The 24,419-nt window shown below is 39.5% G+C and overlaps 1 protein-coding gene across 2 annotated transcripts in view; it reads right to left on the bottom strand.

Moving 5' to 3' along the window:
* The window catches only part of LOC108267708 (cadherin-2A), a 147,717-nt gene extending 125,794 nt beyond the window's left edge, over positions 1 to 21,923 (bottom strand). The window contains exon 1 of one of the 2 annotated variants that reach the window (XM_053681459.1): positions 13,734 to 21,923. The gene's annotated coding sequence lies outside the window, so the exon portion shown is untranslated. Of the gene's footprint in view, positions 1 to 12,479; positions 12,647 to 13,733 lie in introns of those variants that run through there. The other variant, XM_017472050.3, reaches the window with a different exon arrangement.
* Between the last annotated feature and the right edge of the window lie 2,496 nt (positions 21,924 to 24,419).

Here is a 24,419-nt window from a genome sequence, read left to right as displayed (position 1 = left end):
TCTGATGTTAGGTATTTTCCTGAATTATATTTAGCCCAAATTGTTCTTACTTTTAACCGTTTCTCTCAGTACAATGACTTCAGACATTTTCAATCAATATAAACAAATGAATTATTTTATCACCGCAAGTTTGATATACAATTAGTCAGGATACTGTTGGGTTTCTGTGTGTAGAGTATTGTGACTCTGTGTTTATCTGCTGGTGAGCAGTGCCATGGGAAATGGGAGGGGTGTGAGCCCCCTGCTGGGCAAACAATTCACACCTCTCCACAATAACACCGGTGCAGAGTTAAAATTGGCAGCACAAATAAGGCTTTTTTGATAGTAAAACACTGGATACCATAAAATTGAAAATACTGGCAGCAATACAATTCTAACATTTAAACCTTGTAGGCTGGGGGGGGTTATGAAAAAGTGCAAAGTCTTAAAGCCCTGAGTGTCTACTTTAGCCATTAACCACTACTGTGGAGTGTGACATCAGAAATAAATTCAATGCTGAAAATACGTTTTTCACCTCTGGTAAAAAGAGTTAATCGTTAGAGTGACAGCTAATGGCAAAATCTTTGCAGTAATTGATTCAAATCTCAGCGCTTGACCGCTGCTATAACATACATATAAAGCCACCAATAGGAGAACGGCATACAAAATTAAGCAAAACTCACAGGACAGCTACAAAAACGGTAGTAGCAATCGTGAAGCGTAAACAATGAATCGAGAAATAATATCCTTATTACCTCAAACTCAGCTTCATAGAATGTTTGTATTTATGCAACCCTCTTTTCAACACAAGCCCAGACCGAGCTGATTGATTATGTAAACAGAACATAGTCGTTTTCTTTAACCACAGGTCTATCATAAGAGGATCTTCAAAGTATACTCTGACATGGAGAACACGTTATCGCATATTGTCTGTTATAGAATTCCACCAAAAATTTCATTGGAAACTTCTTGTAAAGTTGGACGAGTAATAATCAGGTAAGACCTCTGCAATTGCACGGTTTAAAACCAGATTATCACAACATAGTTTCCAGAATTTGCCTTGGTACTAGAACATATTGTAGTTTTACATTTGCAGTTTTCACAAAACTGCTCACAATGTCAGGGGAGAAAAAAAAATTTAAGCTGAATTACTGTATTTCAAGTGCCTAACTAGAAGGAAATAAAGTAAAGAAAGGTTGACAATTTTTTATCTGTGTCATGAATCAAGATAGGGGTTTGACTCGTAACATGAAGGTTAAGCAAGGACAGCTACAACTCAGCACATTTCCCTCTCTCTCTCTGTATGGAACAAAGAATAAGGACAGGAATAAGTCTCTCTTCCTTTATATTTCCCAACACAGCACAGATGTTTGCAGATTTATGTAAATATCTTTTTTGTTGTTGTTGTTATTCAAACTTTTCTGTGAAATAATCTTGGCAAATGAGGACAGGATATATCACAGGGCGTAAATGATTGATGCAATCAATAGGAGTTTGCAGTTTGCAATGAGAATGGAATTCTAATCAGTGTAGCTACATAGTGGAGGATTACAATGTGTGCCGGGTTTTTGTTATGAAGAGGCAGAGGCACTCTCTGAGATATTTCTATCTGGGGAGATTTTACCCGAGGGAGAGTAGAATAGTGGCCTACACAGTACTGAGATACAACATTACTCAGGGGAGGCTCATGACCATAGATTTTGGCGGGACAGGACAACATTAATAATGACATAGCCTCAAACAAAATTCGAGAGGCTATTGCATTTGACTTATGCTGTAGACTACTATTTTCATGAATTTCCAGAGTAACCCCATAAAAATACAATAATGTCTATTAAAGATGCAGAATTTAAAAAGCAGTGGTAGTGAGGAGTCAGGAAATAGGGAATGGTTATGGGGGGAATAACTCGCTTTTATTATTTGTAAATATAGCCAAGAAGAGAGTTCAATGCAAAGAAGAAAGATTTATGTCTTTGGGAACAATAGTCATCAGTGAGTGGCCACTGGGAACAGTGTTGATCAGGGATTGGTCACCGGGAACTGTGTTGATGAGGGATTGGTCATTGGAACAAACGGTGATCAGTGATTGGATGCTGGAACCAATGGTGATCAGTTATTGGTCACTGGGAACAATAGTGATCGGTGATTATACATTGGAAGGAATGGTGATCAGTGATTAGTTGTTGGGACAGTGGTGATCAGTAATCAGTCATTGGGCACAACGGTGATCAGTGATTGGTCATTTTGAACAATGGTAATCAGTGATTTGTCGCTGGAAACCATGGTGAATGGTCAATGGGAACAACTGTGATTAGTGATTGAGAGTTTAAAACAATGAAGAAAGATGTGATCTGGTTCGATAATTAGTGTTAATCAGTGATTGGTCAATGGTACCAATGGTGATTAGTGACTGGTTCTTGGGTTCATATAAGTGCAACTCAGTCAGGGTTTGCACACTGCTGGTGAGTCTGCCTAACCTGCTTTCTCAGCTCATATAACCAGCAACTTTGATGTAAGCTCGAAAGTTGTATAAAGTGCAGGACAGCTGCTAATTTCTACTCAAAAGTCTGCTGGATTTGCCGCTAGGCTCTTTTTGAAAAATTAAGTTGCTAAAGAAGTCTAAACACGCACCAAATCTTGTGACAAAGTTGCTAAGTTGGCAAATAGCTTGGGAATTGAAAAGCTTAATTTACATTGAAAAGTTTATTGTTCCGGCTGCATGTTAGTCAGTTACAAGGTATCTCTGGAGTCAGTGTATGAGTTCAACTAATAAGGTAATACACACACATACACCAATTACACTAACATATAATTCTACTAAATCACAAACATAGCTCATTTTGACACAATAACACAAAGCCAAAATTACATTCCCTACAATAAATTTAAAATTCTAGTAGCCATTAGGTTTAGATGAACACAGACACGGTTCTGCACAGAACACAACGAAGCATTCACAAGTTGATTAAGGTTCCACAAAGATCAGAGCCTCTGATCAGTCAGACGAATAATATCCTAAAGTGAGAAAAAAGAGGTCACGCTAAAAATTCACTGCAGCATTTCAGGTATTTATGGTAAACAATTCCCTTCTTATTGCCAAGTTCATAACAATAACAAACTGAAGACCTAATAGCAGCACTACTTCCTTGCCATAAATCATCCACTGGAAGCAGGCCAGCTCAGCCATTGCCTGTTAACACCACCCTTCCGCATGGCATCACTCTGACTGTTCCTCTGTTGGGATGTCTGCCAGAGCCCCAAACCCAGGCTCAAATCTCTCTGCACGTGCCGCTCGTCCTACAACTCGTCATATTTCTGGCTATTGGCTCTGAAGTGAAACACGTGGCCAGAGCGATGGAGGAGTGCAGTTTGCAGATGGACCAGCTGGCTCGTGCATTCTGCCATGTTTGTTCCAGCGCTTCAATTCAAATTCAAGCTTATATTTCTGAGAACAGGCAGCATGAAGAATCGAAACGGATTAAGGCATTTTTAGCTGTTTAGAATCAGCACAAATGTCATTAATTATGCATAAAATATGACCCTCTAAGCTTAAAACCCACAAGGAACAAGATTGAACTGACAAACATGTCTCCCTCTCTAACTGAATTGTGACTGGATTGTAAAGCAACGGATGAAACACTATGGGAGGAGCTGTTATAAGAAAAATAATACAACTTTTTTTCCCATTTATAGTTACATTTAACGTGCAAAACAAGTTCCTATTATCACTTGTGTTAGTTTAAGAGCTATAAACAGCTGTTCCTTCACCAGTCTCAAGTTGATAATACAGAAAACACAGCTTGTCCTATTAACAAGCAACTACAGAGCGTAAATCCTCTGTCCTGAAGACTTTCCCATGGTGGACTTTCCAAAAAAAGTAATGTTCCAAAGCACTGACACTGGAGACTCCTTCCCTAAACGTTAAATAAATGTCTCTTTACAGAAAGGTGCACCAATTATATATCAACGACTATATGTTTTGACATATAGTCAAAACAAATCATCCATCATACAAGTCAATGACTACGTTTCCATGGACAGCAGTAATCTAATTATTGACCTTATTCTGAATAAGACAATATTGTGATTAAGGTGTTTACATGAGTCACTTTTAGAATATTTCTTTCATGTTCACGTTTTACATGTTATAGAACACAGTTCGATTAACAGCACACGTCATTACGTCCCCACGCCACGTCGTCCGACGTTCCCTCCAGAATGTCACGTATCAACATACATTTCGTCTTCGTTATGGTACCATATACAGTTTTGGGTGTTTTTGTTGAAAATTTTTATGAAAGTTTCAAGTGCAGTTAATTATTTGTCCTGCTGTACGTGCAAATAAACGACTGCTTGAAACCGTGGGCTGCGTCCCAAACCGCATACTTACCTACTATATAGTAGCCGAGATACATGTATTTCTCCTATTGTATAGTAGGCAAGAATGCTGTTTGGGATGCAGCCGTGCTCTCTTGTTCGCCAAAAACGGTTGAGCGCTGCCGTGCGTGTGTATTTGTCCTGTCAAAAAATGCGGTGAAAACTCCCACACGACGTTAATAGTGTGATTAAGGTGTGTACATGTCTGTAATACACGTCGATAATGCGACTAAAACAGGAATACTCCACGTCTTAATTCGATTTGTGTTTACTTCGAGTAGGAATTTAATCGGATTAAGGTAATTAAAAATTGCTGTTTACATGCTAGTTTCTTAATCAGAGTATTGTCTTAATCGGGTTAATATCGGATTATTGTTGTCCATGTAAACGTACTGACTGTGAAGGAGTTGTTACTGTACAAACTATAACATATTAGCACATCCGAGCACATTAATAGAAAAACGGGATATGAATTACAGCGGGAATTATCGTCAAAGCTGGCATAATATAAAATTAATCCACACCTTCAGATTCAAAAATGTATTATATTTTCTAATATAAATTTGAATTAATGTATCGCAGTGGGAGAAGAGAAAACGCTTGATAAAAACAGACGTTCAGTTAATTCATTTGACTGCAGCATTGCTGTTAATAACACAACCACACAAGCTCAGTAAGAAAGACTGATCGTGGTGTAAGGACACTTCAAATCAAATTGCCTAACTATCGATTAGTCTGTAAAATCCACTACAAACGCAATCATGTGCACCAGCCCAATAAGAACCTGGCAACCCACCCCCTTACTCTTTCCCTCTCTCTCACACACACAGAGATCGTAACATCCTATTACAAAAAATATCACAAGCTCAGCATTTTTTGGGCCGTTGTACTGATGATTCATTTTGCGTTTTATCAAAGAAACAAGAGTGCTATTAAAAAGAGATCACTCAGCCACCAGGCGTACCAGGCGTAAGGGGGCTCTCTCTAATTGCCCATTCATCAAAAGCCTTCCTCAAGTAGATCCAGCACTGCAAGGTGCATGATAACTGAACCGTACTCAATTAATTACGCTCTTGATGAACCTGGAATACACTCACTCACACACACACATACACACACAGCTCTACTCACCAAAGTATGCTCCCACAATTGGATGCCTATGTTTCCATGTTTTCGAATACTACATTAACACGCAGACCTACTAACATCATTAAAAACTCACGCGAGTTGGTATTGTAATTCTTGCTTGAAACACTATTCTGCTGTTTCCATGATTCTGATCATTTTTTTGATTAAAAGGAAAAATCCACTCTGAATGACTTGCATATTGACCTTTAGAATAACGAATCTTCAGTCGTGTCCAAGATTTATGTTGCAATTAACTTTTAAAAGAGTTGACTTTTATTTTTAGTTTAGTTAGCACGTTCGCCTCACACGTCTAGGGTTAGGGGTTCGATTCCAAAGTTTGCGTGTTCTCAACGTGCTTTGGAGGTTTCCTCCAGGTACTCCAGTTTCCTCTCCCAGTCAAAAGACATGCATTGTAAGCTGATTGGCATTTCCAAATTGTCTGTAGTGTGTGAACTTGTGCAACTGTGCCCTACGATGAGTTGGCACCCCGTCCACGGAGATCCAGGGTCTCCATGGCCCCGTATATGATAAGCAGTACAGAAAATTAATGGATGGATGGATTCCCTACACCCGCTGATAGTGGCGCCAATGGGATTTAGCCCTTGCTTCATCTCTTCCTAAAGTGAGGGATGCAGCAGAACTTTATTCTTTCACTCTGTCCAGCTTTCTCACTTCCTCATCTACAGACTCTGTGTCAACAGATCACTTTCCAAAGCTTCAACTTCCATGCAAAAATGGCCATCAACACCATTGCACCCGTCACCTTGTAGATTGCTAACTAGTGGAGGAAAAACTCTGCCATAACTTAACACAACTCCACGTTTCCACTTCAACTTGAACTTGTTTAGCTGCACTGCATTCTGGAACTTCTGAGCATAATGTTTGTTGTTGTCACAACTTGTTGTTGCTCATTAATATGACGTTTGACATCACTGGAAAATGGTGAATGAGAAATTTGACTCCATTGTAACTGCCCTAGCAATAACAGTGTCCTCCGTGACATCAATGCGGCAGACAACCTCGACTGTCTCAAAGGAATAACAAAAATACACCAACCAACCAATAAACTAGCACTAGAACTGCTAAGCACATCATAAAGATTTCATTATAAATATATTTAATATGTATCGGGATGGATGTTTCCTCTACATCAAGGCCACCATTTAGAACATCTTTAATCAAATATCAGAATAGGAAAGCAAATTGGTATGCCCTTAACAGTGAAACCAAAACAACTGCAAAGTCATAGTAACAGCATTAGATATACTATTTTAGACTAGAGCTGCAACAACTAATTGATAAAATACATAATAATTGATTATGAAAATCAATTATTTTTTTTACTAACCAGAAGTATAAGCTATTTCCCAGTCGATGGCGCATGATGTCAAACACACGTAATGCGACACAGCTAGCTTTAGCAGAATACCCAGAGTCAAGGATGATGATTTTCTTCAGTCTACTGATTATGTTAAGTTACCTTTTACACCCAACATGAGCTCAGTCACCATCAGATGGAGGTGTAAGGCAGGGGAGCACTTTATATTAAATGCCACGGACAAGACTGCAACTTATAAACTTTGCAAAGTGCTGATTGTGTAGCACGGAAGCATGACAGTGATGCACAAGCACAAACGTGTTTGTACCCAAAATGTTCCACTGTTCAAGGGCTTGGAAAAACTGGTGCAAGTTGCTTAAAAGATTTAGTTTAATTCCAGTTTATGGACATTATATGCTGTATTTGTGCGATACAGTGTAACTTCTGTTGTATGTTATAACAGGAGCAATCTATTAGTAACCAGGCCGCACTGCTCCTCACGCGCAGTGATGACGTGGTGATAAGTAGTGGGAGCGCAAGTAAGATCTATAATGTCTGATTAAAACGGTACGATCAAAGTAAACACAAGTGAAAGAATATGTCTAAAGGCAGTGAGTAACAGAAACCACAAGGTGCAGTGAAAATGAGATTTTATTATTTGGTTAGGACTGTAGTTTAATTATGGGTGCTTTTTTGTGCATCCATAAATATAATGAATAAATACTTATATATAACATAAATACACACACATTTTACACACACACACATATATTTTATTTATATATATATATATATATATATATATATATATATATATATATATATATATATATATATATATATACATATATATACATATACACATATATATATATACATATACATATATATACACACACACACACACACACATATATATATATATATATATATACATATATATACATATATGTGTGTGTGTGTGTGTGTAATATACGTGTGTCTAAACAAACAGTTGTATTAATGTAAAATTTTATATAAGAGTGTTTATATTTGTAGAATTTGTGGATGTTTGTGGATTTTATTTTAAATAAACGTAAAAATGGTACTGAGAGTTTGCCCCCTGAAAGCTTGGGGAAATAATCAGCCGATTAATCGATTATGAAAATAATCTTTAGTTGCATCCCTACTTTAGACACTTCTATTTTTCATCATTGACCTACCCCAACTTAACAGTCGATTAAAATAAACCAAACTGAACATCAGCGAATATGTTTTTGTGCGAAACTGCCAAATACTTTCATACATTTTTTGATAGAATCGAACTAATGTCATTAGTCACTTACTGCTACCATGCCCAACGTTCATAGTCCTACTTTAAGCGTTTAAACACTACACTCAGTGCTTCTGGATTACTTAAACACGCTAACTAACTAGACTAGCGATGGCTAGGTCACATTATTCCTTATCATTTATAAACCATGCTACCTGCCTTGCATTTGTTCTGTATTAGACATAAGACAGCATGGTTGTGTTTCTTTATATTTTGAGCCTGCTTTGCAAACTACAAGTGCTGCTCTCGAATCATCTTGAAACTGGTGTGTAATCGTGTTTTATTTCACATGAAAGAGAAATCTCGAGCCCAGATCGGCAAGCTGGGAACTTTGATAAACCCAACGCTGCGAATCTCAGACACGCATGCAGATGCACGCTGATGTAGTGACTCCTTTAGGCATGAATCGGCAGGAAAAAAAAATCTTCAAAGCTTTAAACTGAAGGCAAACAGAACAGCTTGGTGTGTGGTGTGGGTGTAATGATGTAGGTACGGTAAAGAAAAAAACAGTTCCAGTTCCACTGCAAATTGAAATGAGCGAGTGATTGGCAGCATGCATTGTAATAGGGACTCTGAGGTGTTGTATGTGGGCTTTTTTTTTTTTTTTCGACTGGGGAGGAGGTAATTTTGTTTTTGGACACAGAGTAGATAACAGCACCACAGCTCAGTGATGGGTAAGAAATAAAACCAGACAGGCTGTACTAATCCACAAGCAGACAGCCTTTACTACCTCGACTTGGATTAATTTGTAGATTTTCCCAGAAGTCAAAATAATAACTATTTACACCAATCATCCTGTTCAAAAGTTCAACCCCCAAACCCCCACGGCTCATAATGTGTTGTATTGCCTTCTGGAGCATCAGTGAAAAAGATTGCACCTTTTGTAATAGTTGTGTATGAGTCCCTCAGTTGTCCTCAGTGTGAAAGGATGGATCTCAACATCATATAGCCACTCTCCCCATCCCCCCATTATATTAATTATTATTGTTGCAGATTCTGCAAGGTCTATGTAAACGTATGATCTCAACTGCATAGATGCAGTTTATTGTTATATTTAATGTTGCAGAACATATCCCAGTTAGTCCCTGTTGACACTGGAGACTTTGATAACTGTTAAACATCTACTTCCAGAAAACTTCACCAGAGGGGAAAATCATTTGAATTGCAGCTGACACTATTGTCATTGTTTCTGTTCTAGAATACTAATCAACATCTTCTGACCAATCAGATTCGCGAATTCAACAGCACCATGGTATAAAATGACTCACTATACCATTGAGTATATCTCATCAAGTTAAACAAGAAGTGAAAAAGCACCATTTCTCCCCATCCAATCTGTAGCAACTCTGGGCATATTTACAACTCCTATCCCTGGAACATTTCTGGACTGCAAGCACAAGGCAAACATGACAGCCCATAAACAGGATGGAGTTGCAGCATCTCTTGATGCGCGAGGCCGGCGAGGCAGCCGAAAATGGCATTTTCAGATCTCAAATGCAGCATGGCATGTCATTCTGCACGGTGGCAATTTAAGCGCCTGAAGAAGCAGAGTTTCAGGATGTCGGCGGGGGAGTGTGTAAATCTGTCTGCAACAGGCAGCATCTTCCATTCCCCAAGCCTTCTCAAACGACCATCTTTCCCGAACAGCTCTGCAGCTATTATTCCATCATTGTCATCCAGTAATTCAGCGTGTAATACCCATTTAAATCTCTAAAGTACAGGAACCAAAACAGCGGAGGCACGTTTAAAACAAAGACTCCTGGAGGACGGCGTTGACAATGGAATAAAACCATTATCTTTGCACCTTGCATAAGTGGTTGAATGTAGAATTTCTAACAGGATTTCTAATAGGACATAATGACCGCACACACAATGGGTTTTAAAAAAGAATCGCACTCCCCCTTTCATTCATTCACCCAGAACATCTTCTGCGGTCACCCACATACCCTCTGACGTGCTGTGTGGGATAGCGATGTCATCATGAGACCATGTTCATCTGTACAACATATCATGCGACCAGACACCTACTGATATCTCCGCCACATCACTACGATTTCCAAGTTCAGCTGTTCATAAAGCAAAGTGCTTTCAGAAACCCTCGCCTTCAGAGCCAAGCTACACACCATCCCACAACGCAGCCCACCCACGCTTGGCTCTCGCGCTTTGCCTCCCACCCACAACATGTTTGAATCCAAAACAGTGTTGATGTTTTTTTTGTTTTTTTAAATAAAAGGCTTGAATCACCTTGCTTAAAATGAACACCATTGGACAGCATACATATCAGGTCCTCATCTCCTGAGCCACATGCTTTGTCACTTAATTATCTTCGCTGTCAAGTTATAGGCTAAGGAAATGTTCCCTAACAAAGCTTTTGCTCAATAACAACACCATAAAGAATGTTTCTTTACAATGCATTTGGTACTTCAGATTAAAAATAAGCTAAGCAAAACATGTTATTAAAACTATAATGCAATAAGCTTTATATCTTGATCTATATCTGATATATCTGACTATTTTAATGTTGTCCCCCATGGCAGTACTGAAGCAGAGATTCTCAAATTGTTTTTGCAAAGTAACTGTGAAAAATAAATTCCATACACTGATTTTATTATTGTAACCCAGTCAGAAAGTAATACTTTGCCAATTTATTGGAGCTTTAAAGCTTTTTAACAACCAAACACATTAAAAGCAGACCACTTATTATTATTATTATTATTATTTATTAACCCCTAGAGGTCTCTGGAGAACCACCACTGTGAGGGATGATACGGGTCATGGTGCATTGGGAATTCTTTTCTTACAAACCTAAGCATTCTCTGAAGCACAGTCTAGAACACAGTAACTCTTTAACTGCCCTCGACATCCTTACACTTGTAAGGTTGTTGAGAAAATGAACTTTTGAGGGTGTTTCAATTAACAAATGCTCTCTTTCCATTCCTTACTGTCTCTCTCTCTCTCTCTCTCTCTCTCTCCCTTTTTTACATTGAGGTCCTCACTTAAGTGCTTTCCAATCTCTCCCTGGGCCCACTACTGAAATTTACAACAATGTCCACAGCTATAAGAACGTGAGTCTTTCACTGTCACCGTGCCCTCTCCATCCTATTGCTGCGCAGAACAATTCTGTCGTCGGCGTAACTTTCTAAATCAATGTGTCATCTCTATTTCAACATCAACAGGGAATAAATCCGATACAAGCACTCAAGGTTGTAAACAATTACAAGCTCATAGCAGTTACAGGCTTGTAGTTGTAAAAAGAAAAAAAATTACAAGGTTAAAGAGAAAATAAAAAAGGTGTGATCCAAACTGCCTTGGTGCATGGATGGATAGATACGGGGATGAAAAGCAGTGACTGATATGTTTATGAATTTGATCATCTATGCACATGTACACACACAAGCTCACATAAGGCCCTGTTTATGAATGTGTGGTAGGGGTGGACACACATTATATCCTCTATGTCATGCAAATTGTGTGCCCATTTCTAAAGGCATAAAACTCCACTATATATCTCAACTTATTATGACACAGGCATGATTACTCTCTTAAAGCATTACTTATACCTGTGATTTCTTACTGTTTATGCTTCAAAGATTCGAGGCGTGCATCAAGTAAATCTGTCTCTTGCACTTAACGTGACCCTGGAGTCACGTTACCGGTTTATAAAAAGCCAGGCGACAGGTGGCTGACCTATCGATTTACACAAATAGATATTGTAATAACAAGGCATGCACGTACGTACACACACACACACACACACACACACACACACAAATAGTAGCACCCAAACAAGACGCGTATCGCCGCGTGTTCAGGCGTTGGGACGCGTGCGTCATGTCAGCGCGCGCTTAACCTACTGCATTCATCCCAAACATTTTGATTAGTAAATAGGATGCAGTATCTATCTAGGCGCGCGCCTTGATCCGGTCCGGTCAGTGAGCTGCACTGTGCACGCACCAGCTACGATATTTTGTTTGACACGCGCCAGGCTACTGACTGACTAACAGAGATGCACGCGCGCCTTGCGAGGACTTTGACTTGTTCATTTATTCGCCTCCATGACCAGGAATCATCTTCACTTTGAACAAGTGTTCGGGGAAAAAACCATACACACACACACACACACACACACACAAGCGCGGGGAAACGAGGTCGTTTCTCCTCTCGCACCCATAACCGGGCGCGTGCAAGAATCCAAAAATCAGCACAGTACAATCATGTCACCACCGAATATGATGTAGGCATACTCACCAGTATATTGATTTTGCAAATTGCTAGTTATTTGTCACGCACACAAACACACACGTTTGTCCTCTAAACTGTAAATATATACATATATAAATATATTTTGTTGTTGTTGCTGTTTACCTTTGTGGAGTTTCTTTCCTGCGATAAGAGTCTGCCGGTGTTCAGTGACAGGACAGAGTAGAATATGAACAGGACAAAACGCTGTTATCGCATCTCCCTCTCCCTCTCTCTCTCTCCATCTCCCCCTCACTTCCAAATAATAAAGCGACCGTCTTAAAATCCCTCATCACGTACACACACACACACACACACCCCCCCCCCCTTCCCTCACTCACTCAGTCACTCTCTCTCTCTCGCCACTGCCAGTAGTTCAGTCTCCCTACGGCTTATCATAATGATCATGATAACTATCTCTTGAATAAATGCCATATAATATCACTGCCATTACCGTTAGGCAGCTAGTATAATATAGGCTGCGATTATTATTATTGTTGTTGTTGTCAGTATTGCGTTTTTAAATTGAGCCATCACTTAGAAATTTGGTTAAAAAAAAAAAAAAGCAGCATTAAAGCAGCAACAGAAATATAAGATGCATTATAGAACCCAACTGTTCATTCATTTACTCATTCATTCATTCATCTGAAGTTAGGGCACATGGTGGATGCATGTTTTTGGGAGGTTGGAGGAAACCCACATTTGACGCAGGGAGAACATGCAAAGAACCTGAGCTCAGGATCGATTTGGAAACCCTGGAGCTGTGACACAGCGAAGCTACCTGCTGCGCCACCATGCCACCCAGACAGTTCCAGCTGCTTAATCAGAGTAATGAAACCACAGAGCAAGACTTATTGCGCAACACTGAATTTATTTATTTTTTGTGGCTACATATGTTATACTGGTATAAAGAACTTCAAAAGAGTTGAATTTATGACTAGGTTTTTGTGTGATGCCTAGATTATGATTATAGATGAGTGCAACACCTCCTCCTCTGCCAGTTAGACAGGGCTGATGTATAAAATTGTATCCAGGAGGACTGGATCCATTCAGTGCTATGTACTCGTTAGGTTTAATCCAAGTTTCTGTTAAACACATTATATTAAATTCCTGATCAGTAATGACTTTGTTAACAATAAATGCCTTAGACGTAATAGATCTAATAATTAGTAGTCCTAAATTCAGATCAAAGGTGCTGGCTGTGCATTCAGTATGATCTAATTTTATGTTAGTTAGGTTACTAAAACAAACTTTCTGAAATTTTCTATGTATTTGTTTAGCTCGGGGAACAGACACAATCTCTATAGAATGTTCTATAAGTGCTGAATTATTTGAACATCGATTATGATAAATGTTGTTGATGTTGGAAGTTGTACTTACGGCAGGCAGTCACATGGTGTGAAGCATCTTGGAGATGTTGTCTGACAGGAGTTCCGCTCTGAGTCTGCTGAGGTGCAGGCCATCAGCATGGAACAACCTAGGACACTCCCAGAACAGATTCCAGTTATTAACAAAGAGCAGATTCTGTTCAAGATATTAACCATTCACTAAAAGCGAAAAGTCTATTGAACCTTTCAATTCCATGTCTGTATGTGGGCAGAGGTCTAGAGATGATGATCTTTGTATAGGGTGATCTGCTGCATACCGTCTCGATCAGGCTGCCAAAGGCCCTCTTCAGGACTTCCGTCTGCCGCAGCCTGATGTCATTCACCCCGGCGTGGAGCACAACAGCTCTGATACTCTCGCCTTTCATCAGGATCGTGGGTACTGCCGCCGCGACATCAACAACACGAGCACCAGAGAAACAATGTGTGCGCCCCTTACCTTTAGATGAGGAAACATGGGTGTTACGAACAATGGAGTCTCCGATGATCATGGCGTTTGATTTGATTTGTAGGAGAGGGGCGAAGCGGTTCCTGGTGGAGATCTTGAAGACAGGGGGTGGCGGAGGGGGTACTCGCCTGGGGTTTGGCCTTCCGCTACTGTGTGACGGAGACCTGGGTCGGATACGTCCTGGGTGCACGGTCCCTGCACAGAGAAACACATGGCGTAGGGGGCTGGCAGTGGTAGTACCACGCTGCATGCTTACCTTGGATTTGTAGGTGATAACACAAGATATTTCCAGTACGGTTGTTTGCTCCTGCAACTGGGCCTGCTTGTCGAGCAGGTCGCGGATCTGTTTCTCCACGGCCTCCAATTCCAACAGTACCATGAACAGCTCGAGCGAGTCCTTATTTGCACTCAAAGGTGGAGAAACAACCGACATATTTGCCTTTAAAACAGCAGAAGATGAGAGAAATGTGAAATGTAAAACAAGGTTAACGGTAAGGTGATGCTAGCGGGTTATAAACTAGTCATGGATATTTGTAAGATATGATGAAAACTTAGCAACAGTGCAACATTAAGACTGTTTTTTATCTAAAATAGTATTGGTGATATATGTACATATATGTATGTATATGGTTAGGTATGGTATAACATTGATAATTACTCTCACTGACCACCTTTTTATTAGGAACACCTGGACACCTTCTCATTCATGTAAATATCCAGGCAGCCAATCATGATGCAGCAGTGCAAGGCATACAATCATGCAAGAGCTTGAGTTCACATCAAACATCAGAATTGTGGAAAATGCAATCTCACTGACTTTAACCATGCTTAACGCCACAGGCAGGTTTTGTGTATTTCAGAAACTGCTGATCTCTTGGGATTTGCATGCACAATAGTCTCTAGAGCAGTGGTCACCAGACCTCTTCCTTAAGATCTACCTTCCTGCAGGTTTAATCTCCAACCAAAATCTAACACACCTGTTTTAGTTGATCAAATACTTCTTAAGGCAATGATTAGATGCTGGTCAGATGGGCACAATTATGCTTGGAGCTAAAGTCTTCAGAAAGGTAGATCTCCAGGAGCACAGTTGGTGACCAATGGTCTAGAGTTTACACAAAATGGTGCGCAATACAAAAAACAACCAGCGAGAAAGAGTTCTGAGGACAGATATGCCTTGTTGACAAGAGGTTAGAGGAGAATGGGCCTACTTGTTTGAGCTGACGGTAACTCAAATAACCACTCTTTACAGCTGTGGTGATCTGAAAAGTATCTCAGCATGCACAACATTTCAAACCTTGAGGTAGATACACTGCAGCAGTAGAACACATCAGGTACCATCCAGGTTAACACAAAGGATCAAGAAACTTGAGATTTGAACAATGGAAAAATACCAGACAACATTTTTCAATCTTCAACTGTCCAGGTTCGGTGAGTATGAGTCAATGAGAGGGCCTCACAAGCATAGTAGGAAAAATGTGTGTGTGTGTGTGTTGTGATTTCATCTACAGAATGGGTTCTCAAACCTTTTGCAGTCAGCGAACCCTTTAACTGTAAAACAAATTTAATGCATAATTATTTTTGGAACATAATCAAACTACTTAAATTAGGCTCATTATTATGTGTTCAATAATATTCTGTATATTTATTGGATCCCTAGAGCGTTTTCAATTACAGCCTTCCAACCTTCCAGTGATAATGTATTAGGTCCAAGTTGACGTTATTTATAAGTCTATTTGTTTTTGAGTTACTGAGGTTTGGATTAAAACCATTCAATTAAAGTGGAACAATCAAATAGGGTAATAAGGATGAGAGCTCAATAATAAATGTATTAACTTTGATAATGGTGGATTGTGATTTCTAACACACACACAAAAACCAATCACAGATCCCCTTGGCTATGCTTCACGGACCCCACTCTGAGAACCACCTATCTACAGTGTTAAGGCTGAAGCTTCATTATGGTAATTTGTGTGAATAACTGACCGTGTGTGTGTGAGACCTGCAGGCATCAGTGGACTCAAGTAGATAGGCAGAAGTGAATGACTCCCATTTCTTTCCCCGGTCATCCTTTATCCCATGAGCTGGGTGGAAGCGTTAGGGTATCTTCTCCTACAAAATAACACCACTCAGTGTCCCAGGTTATAATAGAGAGTTTAACAGTGCCAATACTTTGAGTAGACATGTCTGTATGACATATCTATAGTTATCCTTTTGGGTTTTTTAGCAGCCCATTGACCAGGAGCATTTCACAGACAAGCAAACAAAACTACTGTCATCCACCTTTCACTTCCTTATTATCCTCCTCCTCCTCCTATTAAACAAAAGCGCATCCCACCTCGGCATGTCTACCTGTGGCTGACAGCATCCATACAGAAGTGTTCCTCCTATATAACCACTCCCAACCTTCCTCCTCCATCTCTAGGTGACATTTAGAGTTTGAAGTCCTGTCCTCGATTATTCTTCTATACCATGCCAGACAGCAACACAAACACTTTCCCTAACTGTTGTGCATGTGCATGCATGTGGGTGTATAGAAGCATTTGGTTTATTTTGACTCATTCAGAAGAGGGTGTGTGAGAGTGTGTGTGTATGAGTGTATGTCTAAGTATGAAAAATTGGTCTCCTGCACTGGTCTTAACAACTTGCTCTATACAGTATACTGAAGCTCGAGCCAAAGACCTCATCTTCTCCAAAGCAAGCACAGTGACCTGGTTTTTTATCAAACAGTGCTCTAAAATGAGGCAAGAGACTACAGACATTTACAGTGATGAAGGTTAGTGGGTTAAACTCTATGTTTTGTTTGTTTAAGAGCAAAATAAGTTGTTTTTTTATTATTGGTACAGGCAATTCTAACAAGCTCTGGGTACAGAGGTACAGTACAGTAGGTGCTAGTCATAGACTGAACTATAGCTCACATACTGATTGGGCATACAATGCAGAACATAGCGTGATTCTATCTAGAAACCATGGCAGAAATAGAACTCAAGCAAAAATTACACTTGACATGCATGCAGTGTAATGGTTAACGCATTCAGTGTAATCCTGAATTCACACCGGATGCATCACGCCAAGTCCTCAGTCCTTTCACACTGGTTATGAAAGTGGCTCTGTATGAGCCACTGGCAGCAGAAAAGGCAACAGCACACTTTAATGTTTTATCCGTTTTTGGCAAAACCAGCAATCAATTATCAGTTATGGAGCTAATACAATGGCCTGGATGTAAAGCACCTAAAAAGAAGAAGAAAAAGAGGTCACACTGCTCTTTTGCTCTGTCCGTTTTGTTATTCTGCTAGACGGAATTACAAAACTGTTCATATAAAAGCATGACATAATACAATGGGAGAGTAAATAAATGGTATATTGGTGTAAAATGAGTAACATAGCAATAAAAAAAACACCACCACTTTGCTAAGCATCCTCAGATTGCACAATCATGACCTCTTTAGATCATGATTTTCTAAATAAAGTGTAGGATTTAAATGTGTAGTTTTGTGATTACAATGGGTTTCTAGTGAGTTTTATGCTTCACTCACACAGGCAAGTGAAAATAAGTAATAAGTAATAAAATAAGAGCAGTGTCAATCATGAGCTGGAATTGACGTTTCACTGACGTACCTCCAGTGTGAACTGAAATGCAACACATGACATTTGACTCCACATGCTCAGTTTGTGAAGAATGGGTCTTAAGGGTCCGTGCACACTGCTCTCTGATCCCTGCACCTATAACTCAAGACTTGTTGATGTATGACTGACAAGAGGTTTACAAATGAATCTTTCAGTCAGTAAAGTGTGGATTTCAAATACATAATGGTTAACATTAAAATAACATGGCTGTTTGTTTATCACTTAATGTTCAGCCACTGTTTGCTTTTAAATCAACAAGAGCACTAACAGTGTGGGAAACTTTTTGTCAAAAGACATTACCAATTACTGCTATAAAATAACATATGCCTCATGGATAGTATATACAAGGACCAATATTTGCAGTCAGGCAACAGCACCTTGGCTCCTCTGCCACTTCTACTTTGTGTCTGGACTTCAATTTTCCTTCCATAGAATGGAAAGAATTGGCAGGTACTTAATCTGAACTGGATTACAAACCATATATTTTTTTTTAAACATACAAAAATATATCCTACAAAAGTTACAGTTGAAAGATTTTAAAAGAACAGAGTACAGCTATTAGTTTTGTAATACAGAAAAGGAAACTACTAAAAGAAAAATGTAGAGTCCTTTGTATGTTGGCTTATGATATGGCTCAGAGTCTGAATATAAAACATTTCTTATTGAAGTAACCGTAGTATGAACACAGGATATCACCAATGATAATGCAAAGACCTTCAACTAAAAGGTCACTCTGGAAACTGGCCACCAGTGCATGCAGGGCAAGCTTATTACCAAGGCATGTTCCCAAACTTTTTTGCTGAGATGATCAAGCGAAAATGCTGTCTTGAATAATACCCATTTCAGATTAGCATTCTGTACACGTTCATATGGAGAGGATCAGTTCATCAGCACCAGTATCAGTTTACCTTGAGATTGATCTTTGACTTCTCTCTAGTAGAGGCACACAAGAGCCAGATGTCCAAATACAGGAGGAACCTGTCACATCTGGCCATCAATGGTGACAAGGTAGCCTATGTGCATCTTGAAAACACCTGCGGGGCTAAACATAGTCCAAAGGGCAGAAAGTTGGATTGGTATGCCTGCACCAGGATGGTGACTCCACAATATGCACCTGTGTTCTAGGTCAAAGGGAACAATGAATCATGCAGATCCACTGATGTGAACCAGTCTCACGGCTGCACAGCAAGAACAATGTCCAAAAACTTTAGTATGCAAAAGAGGACTTTTAGGAACCTTTTCAGTCCACTCCAGAATATGACAGAAGCTGCCGTCCTTTCCCTGAACAAGAAAATACATTGAGAAGAATCCCTTTGTTCTGAAAGATATGGTCTACGTATCATATTGTGCCTCTTTCCATGAAGGAACCAAAAGACATTTTTGGGGTATGAAATTGGTGAGTCTTTAATTCTCAAGAAGTTTGGGGGCCACTGGCAGAATTGGAGTACCCCTGTGACATGGTTACAGAGATCCAATGATCAAATGTGTTTGCTGTCCAATAAGCAATGCTTTTGGCTGTGACCATATTATTCATTGGTGGGTTCTGTGGGATTTTCTGAAGGTGGAGGAGCACCACTTGGGGATTGACCCACAGGGTGGATCTGGGGCATCCAACCATTTGTTGAGGCTCTGATGAGGCCTGTGGAAGTTAAGAGGACATCAAAGTATTGGTTCAGTTTAGTAACGTATTGGTTCCACTTGGCTTTGTTCTGTTGACTTGATTCCAAACCCTGAACTCACCTCTCTAGGGCTTCATTGACCACAAAGAGCCCAAAGAGCTGCCCAGGTACATAGTGCAGACTTCACAGGGTTGCTTTACATGCTCCCGGCAGTGTGAACTATGCCAGCAACACTGGATGATTGACATAAACCAGATTGGTGGAGAGCTTGCCAATCTCCCAGGCATTGTGCTATGAACAGCTCCAGCACAGGTCCTTGGTTCAATCCAAGCTGTTTGTTGAAAACATTCACAATAATTATCATTAGCTCAACCAACTGAACAAAACAAAATGATGACTAAGCATTTTAGACCTATTACATAAATCTTTAAAGTGTAAAGGTACAATTGGGAGCTCTTTATGCAGGTGAATAAGTGAGATTTGAAAATGATGATAAATGTCATTGTTGTTGTGTGAATGTGTATATGTGTTTGTGTGCCCTGCAATGGATTGGCACCCTGTCCAGGGTGTACCCTGCCTTGTGCCCGATGCTCCCTGGGATAAGCTCCAGGTTCCCCGTGACCCTGATAAGGATAAAGCGGTATAGAAGATGGATGGATGGATGTCATTGTGTAATGAGACAGCAAAATATTTCCTCTGTGCCATGCATGTACTATTTTAGATGAATCATCACTGAAACACACTGTGTATAGAGCTCCTTCGGGAAGACTTTGTTTCCTTTGGGTACAAGGGAGGTCTTACTAAAAAAGTATGCTCTCATAGGCAGATGGAGAGCTGTATAATTGAAGGTGTATTCAATGCTTCTGTTGCCTGGTATACATTGAAATCTGTTTTTCTGGCATCTGGTCTTAGACAGATCATTACTTTGATGTTTTTAAGGTTTGCCACAAGAGTCGGTTCTATGACTTCTTACTTCTCTCTGCTCACCATTTCCCTTTTCTGTCTTCCCTCTAGCATTAAACATTTTCAGTTCTCTACTTCATAATTTTTCTCGCATTTCTCCTTTTGACTATGCTCTTTCCAGTGCTACTTATGCTTTCATCAGATAATCCATGCTCTTTCTCTCTTTGTAGATGTGAAAGGATCTGTTTTGTTGCAAAACAGAGTCAATCACACATCACAGCCATGAGCTGAGTGATTCTTTTCACTTGGAGATAGAAAGAGCAAGAGAAATAGAGACAAGAAGCATGGGTGACTTTAACCTTGATCTTGAGCACTTCCACACTTTTTTGTTAGCATTATGTGAACATCTGTGTCGAAACATGGGCAGATATTCCAAGGCAAAGTTCTGTCCATCAGCCTCTCTCTAGCACCACAACTGAGATGTTACTGAGATGTGTGCAAGTGGCCTTTTGTTGCCTTGTATGGGAGTATTGACCCACTGGCAGGTGTTAGTCATCATAGATGCTTCTATTACAGGCGGTGTGTGGCCACCTGGTATAAGAGTGCATCATGAAGCTGGAACTGAGGGTAGTCCGCCTGCCCCTCAAGTTCTCCCTACCAGTTCTGTGTGTGTGGAGCTTGCACCCATGTGCCTTGGGGGTTTCCTCTGGGTACTCCAGTTTCCTCCCTCAGTCCAAAGACATGTGTTGTAGGCTAATAGGCATTTCCAAAAGTGTGCAGGGTGTGTGAATGAATATGCAACTGTGATGGGTTGGTACCCCTTCCACAGTGTCCCCCGCCTTGGGACAGACTCCAGGATCCCCAGCAACCATGTGTAGGATAAGCGGCATGGAAAATTGATGTATGGTTGAATTAATAAATTAATTCTTTATTATGCTTTCTCTCCAATACCACTGATCAAGAAAGCGGCCACAAAGTCCTGTTAGTGGCCCCGAAATGTCAATGAAGACCTCGGTTCCACTACTGCTTTCACTAGTGTTTGATATACCTTTGCATCTTCTTCCCTGAGCAGATCTGCTGTCCCAAATGGACAAAGTTTTGGCACCCTCATCTAGGTCACCTTTTGAGTTTGGCTCCCAGGAATGACTCCCTATCTGAGAAATGCATACCAGCAGGCCAGGAAATACAAATGCAAGAGCTCCTGGTACATGGTTCTTTTATGCCCATTTCTGAGAATGGCGTTCACCCCATAGGCTTGTTCTAGTGCATTGTATGATTTCCCCCACAATGCTTTTCTCCAGAAACTGCAAGACAATGACAGATTTGGTATTTGTGAAAATCCTATAAAATTTTTCATTCTTTTCATTCTGTTCATGCTCCTGATTGTGTGTAAATCTATGCATAAGAAGTCTAATATTAACCTAGACTTGATCGACTTCAATTAATATAATTTGCAAGAATTACTGCACTTTTATATATGGAATATACTGTCGAGTTTAAATAGCTTATTTTTATTACATTTACAGCATTTAGCAACTGCCCTTATCCAGACGGTTTTCCTTGTAGAGGTGGTTTGTAGTCCCTATCAAAAACACATCCTCATGCTAGTTCACTATGTCAAGGACTAAGAATACCATTAAGAAAAATTTGTAAAAAAAAAAAAAAAAAAAAAAAAAACCCCATTAAATTATGACAAAAGAAATGGTGCTGTATAAAACAGGGGATGAACAGAGGATGGTGTTTATGCACAGAGCCATAAACACCTGCCTTGGCTGATGGAAGATTTGTGTCTCGCTTATTATTGTAATACATTACAACATTTATTTTTTATTGGCATAGAAGTGAGTCAAAATAACTTCCACTTCTGCCTCTCATTCCTTATGCTCACTGTTCATTTCGTGCTCCAACCTGTCTGTACTTTTATGGAGTTTTGTGAGCATCGCTACATGCAAATGAGCTGTGTCAGGAATGTGCTTTGCACTTTACTGGTGATCATTAAAAGTAAAAGAGAACGAAGAAAATCAGCGCTTCCGAACCTTTTGTAAATCCAGCAGAACATTTTTCTTCAGTTTGGCTTGCCAACATTTACACACAAGTGTACTAAAAAAGATTGATAAATGAGGCCCACTGTTTTCATTAATTATCCAGGCTTAGGCGGGCTGTACTAAGCATTATTCTACTCAGTATTTTAAACAGTACTTCTGCTTCTAGTCACTGAATAAACAGTAGCACATTTCTGCTATGTGAACTTCCTGTAGTGGGGTAAAAAGTATTAAGGCAGTATATTCAATTCTAGCATGGGGGATGATGGGCAATGTTATCAACATGATTAAAATTCACTTTAATGTATCTTTGAATCTTACAAGCCTAACACCACTTACAGGTTTATGCTACTTTGCAACTCTTTACATGAATATATAATCATTTATGATTCATCTCTATGTAAATAACTGGAGTAAATAACTACTGGGTCAGCATGTTAGCTCCTGCGTAACAAGAAAAGTGTGTGGATTTTTTTAATTAATAAGGAGAAGAAAAATAAAGAACATTTTCATTTATTCTGCAGCAAGCAACAAAGTAGTACATTTTAGACTTTACAACATGCTATGGAAGAATAAAAGTGTTCAAACATATTCAAATTACAATTGTATAACGTGGTGAGATGAAGCAGGACACACAGGCATATAAACTTGGTGTGGGCTTTATATAAGTCATGACATGATTTCTTTGTAAAACATTTACTTTTTTTGCAGAATTTTGTACTATAGCAAGTATCTATAGGTACCTATTTGAATGCCGTGGCCAGGCATTATGTAAGAAGTCTATTTTTTCTTTCTCTGTCCATCTCTGAGCATAGCCTGATTTGTGCACATTTTGTTTACGTTATCAAAGTTAGAGATTCCGTCCTGCGTTTCAATTTTCATTCTCTGACCTGCCAGCTGATATGTTTATATTTAGAACACTGACCTAATTCTAGACTGCACTGATCTTATGCGAAACTTGCTTGATTCTGATAGCCACAGGAGCAATTCCATTTTCTTTTCAAATGACACATGCATACATTGACTTGAAGCAGAGATAAATGAGTCATCTCTGGAACTTGATACGCTCCTCGTTCAGGCAAAGTGGCTTGTTTTTCATACTTGACAGAAAGCAATATTTGGTACTGATTTAACACTGTGGTTACATTCACAACGATCTGCATTCTCAAATTCCTGCAGCCCTTAGCAGCAATTATTTCTCAGACGTTTCCATAAGAAATTAGTGATCATTAGTGTTCAAATTTACCAGCTGTCTGACAGAAATTCATTGCCAGCATTGTGATACTACACTGCCTAATGAGAACAAGGCATCATAATCCACAAACATTTTGATGAGTTTTGTCCCATTAGGTATAATGAGCTCTACACCTTGATGTTCTCTAGACTATATATACACTCAACACACAAATAATCACATAAGTTACTTTTGAAATGATTAGGTGTGATTTAAGATCTTTTACATAACATAATAAATTTCTCACTCAGCTTATTACAACCTAGTTGAGAGACAACCCACAATAAGAAACTGAATCTTCTCCAACATAACAATATGGTACCAATGTGGTAATACTTATGGCCAGTAAAACTGACCGTAATTTATTTCTAATTTGGATTTAAGTCTTGCACAGTATTACTTAAACTTATATACAGCGAAGTATACAAAAGCTTATGGATAGATGGATAAACGGAGAGAAAGGCTTGAGTCAGCATTTGGCATCAATCATGAATTGTGCACCTTCATGTCCCCCCACCCCCAAACTTATTATTATTTTTTAAAATTTCTTCTTACTTTTCTCTTTTGGGCAGATGGCCGACCCATCTGTTTTCTCTCTACCTACTCTCTCCCCCACCGCACCATGCTTCATGGATTTAAACCCCACAGCTGCATGGCCACCCCAACTAACAAGAAAGGTGATACATGCAATGATCCCTACCTTTAGTCGTAAAACCATTTTTTGAGGCTTCTCTTTATATTTGATCCCATCATGTGGGTTTTAGGGTACATTTCTCTGTGTTCATATTATCTTCACAGCATGAAGATATGT

This window comes from Ictalurus punctatus, chromosome 7, assembly GCF_001660625.3.
Source record: "Ictalurus punctatus breed USDA103 chromosome 7, Coco_2.0, whole genome shotgun sequence".
Classification (NCBI taxonomy): domain Eukaryota; kingdom Metazoa; phylum Chordata; class Actinopteri; order Siluriformes; family Ictaluridae; genus Ictalurus; species Ictalurus punctatus.
The sequence above is the reverse complement of the archived record's forward strand: the minus strand, read 5'-3'. Positions and strand labels throughout refer to the sequence as shown.